We start from the raw sequence: 6,822 nt of genomic DNA, 5'->3' as shown, positions 1-6,822 counted from the left end.
ACTGGATGCCAGATTAGGATTCCGGAAAACTGGTAATGGGACTAACGGTTTTATTTATACATACTAAAAAAAAACCCTACAGATATGAAGGGAAAGTCAACATGTCTATCTCTGGGAAAGATGTGCTTTCCAGATGCTACATTGCATAATTATAGAAGAGGATCAAATTGGAGCCCAAGAGTATTTCAAAGATAAATATTATTTCAGCTTCAAATATCTTTAAACACTTTTTGATATTAATTTTATTAGACATTATCAGTGAAAAAATAAAAACTACAGATTATGAAATAAATGATCAGAAAGAAAAAAACTACCACAGAAAAGGAAAATGGAAAAGCAAATAAAAAATAATATAATAAAGGAAATAACAAAATGACCTATCCCTTCATTACAAGGTTTAATAACTTATACTAAACTATTAAATTACCTAAACTCAGTTCAGTTCAGTTCAGTTTATTAAATTTCTATGCCGCCCTTTCCCCCCGAAGGGGACTCAGGGCGACTCACAACTCGAACCAGGGAGGGGGATACAGACAAAAGATTTAAAAACAACAACATAACAATATATAATTTAAAACTCACAACAGTCATACCATTCGAGACGGGGGCAACAAACTCAAAAACTCAAAAATTATATACAGCTTGTTAATGATTTGATTGGCCAGGAACCTCCTATGTATTTAAGCTTCACACCTGTCAAGCAAGTATTATGTAAGCATAATTTGCAAGCAAACTGAAACTTTATAAAGAAAAAAGATGGGTATCCAAATTAACATAAAAAGGGAGAAAAAAGTTTGGTTAAAAATCCTGTTATTATAGCTGGATTTTCTTAGTGTTTTACAGCACTCCCTGGGCAGTTTACAGAGTCAGCATATTGCCCCCAACAATCTTGGTCCTCATATTACTGACCTTAGAAGGATGGAAGACTGAGTCAAATTTGAGCCCCATCAGGATCAAACTCCAGGTTGTGGACAGGGTTTGCCTGTAACCACTGCTCCATCAAGTGCTTGGTCATTTCATATATAGATAAATAAATATAAACACCCTGTGATCGATTTATTATAAATACATTTTGCACTATGCTTGTATAACAATACATTATAATAAATAATATTCACTTGTTAGGTATGAGACTTTGTTCCAATGAATACTTACCTTCTAACACTCCCAAAAGGGTATTTCATTTATTTGATTTTTCTTTATTTTTAAAATAATCTATTTTATTATATTTTATTAAAAATAGATGCATTCATAAAATAGTGGTTTCCTATTTCCTCCAACAGCTACTATTCAAAAGGCTGATAATCTTCCAAATGAACAGACTTACTAATTACATAGCAAAGCAGGAGATACAATATGTATCATAGGATTAAAGTATTTAATGGAAAATTTGATGGAAATTGCCAACGTTACAAGTAATGTCACCAATCTGAAAAAATTGTAAATCTATATGTAAAATGTGGCCTTCTGGAAGGAGTTTATCATAAGGTATATTTGTGCAGATGTGTAATTAGCAGACTTTCAACCTCATATTAAATTTCAGTTATATTCCGGTGTTAGTACTGGCTGGGAATTCTAGAGATTGTATATATAAGAATTTGGATTTCAACAATTTGAAGAACATTTGTTCCAAAGAACAAAGATGCATTGGATCTGCAGGAATCTGGTAGGTCTTAATCCTGAGTTAACACTTTCAGCTTTGCACTACTAGATGATTTATTGTATATTGTCAGAAAGCCTATCATTTTATTTCCAAAATAGTTAAAAATTGGTTTGAAATAAGTTTAGGACTATAATTTAGGCAAGATCTCTAGAGCAAACAGAATTTGCTGTGCCATAGATGTTTGTCACAATTATAATTTTCTTAATTTCATCATAATGCAAGAAACATTTTAAGCAACTTTATTAATAAGCTCTAATAACTTCAAGGATTTCTAACATTTGGAGGCAGTTCCATCTAAAATTGGAACATATTGATCAGCCCTGCTCTTTGGGATTTTACCAAAGCTAAAAGAAATTGTCAGAAGTAAATAATGGTTATTGATTTCAAAGATATAATTCTTGCAGCTCCCCTTGTTTTTGGAGAGAAGGAACCCATATAACCATAATGTCCTGGTTATCTATAATCTTCCTATTATAAAATATTGGAAGACCTTAACATATACTAATACTGTACAGTGTCCTAGCCCTCTTTGGAGGTACCAAATATCTAGAAAGCTTTTGTTAGGAAACATTAAAATTGTGTCTTATTTGTTGTTGCACTCCTATCGTTCTAACTTTTATTTCTTTTTACAAACCATAATAATGGTGTCACTTTTAAAGTTGCCAAATTTTGTTTCAGGGTTTGCATTAGTAGGAAGCAGATGGAAAAAACAACACTGTTGTTATGCAATTTGGCTCAAAATAAAGGACATAAATTGACAATTTTACTCATTTATTTCATTTTCTTCCACCTTATTTTATAATTATGTCTTCTTTTACTTCTTTGCAAAATAGTTTTATAATTTATGATAGATTTTTTAAAACTATTCCTATAGCATTCTAATTCATGCATGCATTATATCTATCTGTTTGTGCTTTTAGCTGCTTTTCAGTATGCTTATAATTTTAACCCACTTTTTATATAACCATAATGCATTGCAGGATAGAATTTAAGATTTTAAAAATATGCAATAAAAACAATAACTGCAGAACTGTAACATCACAAACAACATATTAAAATGTTAAAGTTGGGAAAAATAGAGTTATAGGTTTTTGTTCATCATTGATCAATACAGTTATTTTTATTCACTTCTTAAAACATACACAATGCATTCTTGCTGATTTGGTGGAATGTTTTTAAATATATTTGGTTATTTTCCTTGTTCCTTTTGTCATCCAAAAAGATATGGGATAAGTATTGTAGAAAGGACAATGATTTCTGGCTCGCAGTCCATAACTCAGCTGGGAACTGAACTTGAGTCTGTCTAGAACCGTGATGGCGAACCTATGGCACACGTGCCACAGGTGGCACACAGAGCCATATTTGGTGGCATGCCAGCTGTATTTGGTGGCACGACATACAGAGGCCCATTGATGGCTTTTTTAGATATACATGTTGTGCACAAGAATCATTAGACCTTGAGTGACTGTAGTATGGGCTTTCAGATTATATGTTAATTCTATCGGTTCAATATATGTGTTTGGAATCAAATACTTATCCATAAATGAATCCAATATTGTACTTTTTTAGTTTTTTCATTTTTATGATGATACATTTTAATACATATTTCATTATTCTACAACAACTTTTATTTGAGCCGTGGTAGTGTGGTTGTTAAAACGCAGTACTGAAGGCTACTTCTGCTGACTATGGGCTGCCAGCAGTTTGGCAGTTAGATTCTTACCAGCTGAAGGTTGACTCAGCCTTCCGTCCTTCCTATGTGGGTAAAATTAGGACCCAGATTGTTGGGGGCAATATCCTGACACTGTAAATCGCTTAGAGAGCTGTAAAGCACTGTAAAGCGGTATATAAGACTAAGTGCTATTGCTATTTCTGCAATTAAATATTTATGGATTTAATATTGAAACTGAGAAATCTTTCTCCTCTGGGGAAGTGCAGACAGAATCCAGTGATGGTGTGAAGAAACTTTTAATTGTATTAAACATTGTTATAATAAATCCACCTTTATGAAAATTTCATTGATTTGTCTTCATTGTTCACTTGTGTTCATTTTGTTGTTTGGAATTTTGTGCGTACTATGTATATTAAGATTGCACTAGAAAAAAATCTGATGGCAAAAGCTTTAGGAACACCTGGTTTAAACTGTGGAGGAAAAGATACATTGCAGAGTTCAGCATATACATCCATGATCACTCCAATATTCTTTGTTTTTACCTCATTTTCAAGTTTAAAAATAATTCTGCAATGGAAAATTTGGAATATCATAGAGCAGTGATGGCAAACCTTTTCGGCACCAAGTGCCAAAACTGAAACACGCATGCTTCTTTCTACATTGGTTCATTCCAGCCTACAGGAAGAACTGCTTAAAAATATTGAGAATAAACAATTAGCCACGTTTTTTTTCCCTTAGCATTTTTTCTTAAACGCACTGGGCATTTTTTTTTTTTTAATCAAATATTTGATGGTAGCAGGAATTGACTTATTGGCTTGTTGCCAAAGTCTGCTGTCATGGACTAAGAGTGACTGGCTCAAAGACAATAGCTGCTTCCATGCCTTAAGGGAGGAATAGAATTCATTGCCTGGTTTGTAGTTTTAACCACTAGACCAGTGTTTCTCAACCTTGGCAACTTGAAGATGTCAGGACTTCAAGTCCCAGAATTCCCCAGCTAGCGAATGCTAGCTGGGGAATTCTGGGAGTTGAAGTCCAGACATCTTCAAGTTGCCAAGGTTGAGAAACACTGCACTAGACCAAACTACACTTCAAACAACCAGTCACAATAATGATATTAATTCGAACTGGAATCAATAGAGTTACCGTAATTAAAAACTATTTTAATTTGATAAAAGTTCTTAAAAATGACTCAGAGTTGTTTATAAGACAATATACTGTATGCTGTTGCCATAAGTAGACAATTAAAGTGCAGTATGTTACCTGTTAGGATCTTGTATTTTTTCCAACACAATTAACACATGCAAACAGAATTGTGACCTTTAAAAACCTAGTAACATTTATACTGTTCCATTTAATTTTAACTGATTTATGCAGCTCTTTTATGATATTTTTTAAAACATTTAAACAAAATTATATTTTGTAGTCATTCTAGATGGAATTTTCAGATCAATGATGCTCTGAGAATTGCTGGAAGATCATGGGAATCTTGGGAAATACAATTCTAAAAATCTGGGGGAGCGTCTACGATAAATACCAAATGATGCCTCCTAAATGCATTCAAGAACAAGCAAAGGTGTAGATCAGTAACTGTTCTGCACAAACTCTTCAAGGATGCTTAGCTCTTCTACTTCATTGCTTTTAAAAGTGAACAGAGAATGTCAGGAATCAAATAAGCTCTAAGATAGATATGTCCGAGCTGCAACCAGCTGAAATTGCTGAGGTACAATTTCCAGAATGTTCACTATAAGCCCATGATGGCAAACCTCATCTCTCTGGGCATGTGAGCCATCGGCCATTTCTCTTCTGTGGTTTGCGCACCGGCCAGCTGGTCTTCACGTGTGCAGGAGCACCGGAAACCGGAAGAGCAACCGCCCAGTGAGCATGCATTTCAGTTTCCAGCATGTGCACCAGCCATCTGCTCCTCCAGTTTCTGGTGAGCATGCACGCATGAAAACCAACTGAGCAGCATGCATGTGCACACCGGAAACTAGAAAATCATGTTCCTGGCATGCACATACGCACCCGGTGGTTGCTTTCTGTTTCCAGCACATGCATGCGCACTGGCCAGCTGGGCTTTGCACACGCATGCGTGCCAGAAACCAGACCAGGTGGCATGCATGCCGGAAACTGAAAGATCATCTTCCTGGTACACGCATGTACACCAAGCGGCTGCTCTTCTGGTTTCCAGCGCTCCCACATGCACGCACTCAACTTTTGGCACTTGGTGCCAAAAAGGTTTGCCAACACTGCCATAGGCCATGCTGATTGGTTGGTGAAAATTTATTCAGCTTGTAAAAATTGGACTCCAAGCTCTCCAGTAGAAGGCTGCTCAATTTGTTTGGCAGAAACTATATGGATTTCCACCCACTTTGGGATACCTTAAATAATATCCAATTGAATTAGGATAACGTAACATGCTTAGCTGCTGGTTTCTTCCATCCTCCAAGAAATACATTCATCTTTGCCTGCCCAGATGTTACAGTTTGCTATTCTCTCTTATTGACTCAGTTTTCCAGGATCTGAACCACCTAGTGTTTTGCTGCCATCTATCGTCCAGAGCTGTGCTTTTTTTTCTGGGGATTCGGCAAGTTCCTTCACTGGCTTTGTATGAGGTGCAAGTGGTTCTAAGCAATTTAAACCTTTTTATTTTGTCTGTCATTGCCAATAAGCCTCAATTGTGAAATTGACAAAACCCAAAGAGCAACAAATGTCGACATGTAACATTTATCTGCTTCAAGACAATTCATTGTTTCATAAGCAGAAGAAACACTAGCATTTTTAAAATATTGCTTTTATTTGTTAGTTGCTTGCATAGGCCAGATTCACCCTGAAAATAATTACTTTGCTGTTCTGCTTGATGTAACTGCTATGTATTTAATACTGAGTGAATTTCTCCTCAGGATGTAACATTACTAATCTATATTCCTGAGCTTTGGTTTATCACATTATTAACATATAAGTTTTGAGCTTAGGTATCTTGGAACTAATTTGAAAAGGATATCCATCCATTTCAAGTTTCCTTTTGAACCCTGCTTGCTCGGCAGGTCTAAACTTTAAATGGCTTTCAACTAAGCAGTAATTTTTTAATTGCATTAATAAAAATATGAATTGGGATTTTTACTCTACAGAAGTCAAGCCATTCAAAGTAAAAATGCCAAGTATATTGAGTGGAAATAGGGAATTGGCTGCACTGGTGCAGGCTAGTTTTGATGCCTTTCCTCAGCCTGAGACTATTGAGGCAAGATATAATATAGCTTTGGATGCACTGCAGTTCCTTGGGTTTGGACTAGACTTGCCACAAGGATGCTGTTGTGCTGCTCCCAACTTTGGAACATCATCCCCTGGATATTCCTATGGGTCCCACCTTGCCTGCCTTTAATCATTCTTTAAATGACTCTTCCCCCAAGCCTTGAGGCTGGGCAGGCCCTTTTTAGTGGAAGGAACGGTGGAACATTGCTTCTGTTCTCTGGGACAGGAGTTGTTTTAT

This window comes from Thamnophis sirtalis, unplaced genomic scaffold, assembly GCF_051295495.1.
Source record: "Thamnophis sirtalis isolate CommonGarterSnake01/CBP01778 unplaced genomic scaffold, rThaSir2_p1.2 scaffold_4, whole genome shotgun sequence".
In the NCBI taxonomy this organism is placed as follows: domain Eukaryota; kingdom Metazoa; phylum Chordata; class Lepidosauria; order Squamata; family Natricidae; genus Thamnophis; species Thamnophis sirtalis.
Note: the sequence above shows the minus strand (reverse complement) of the source record.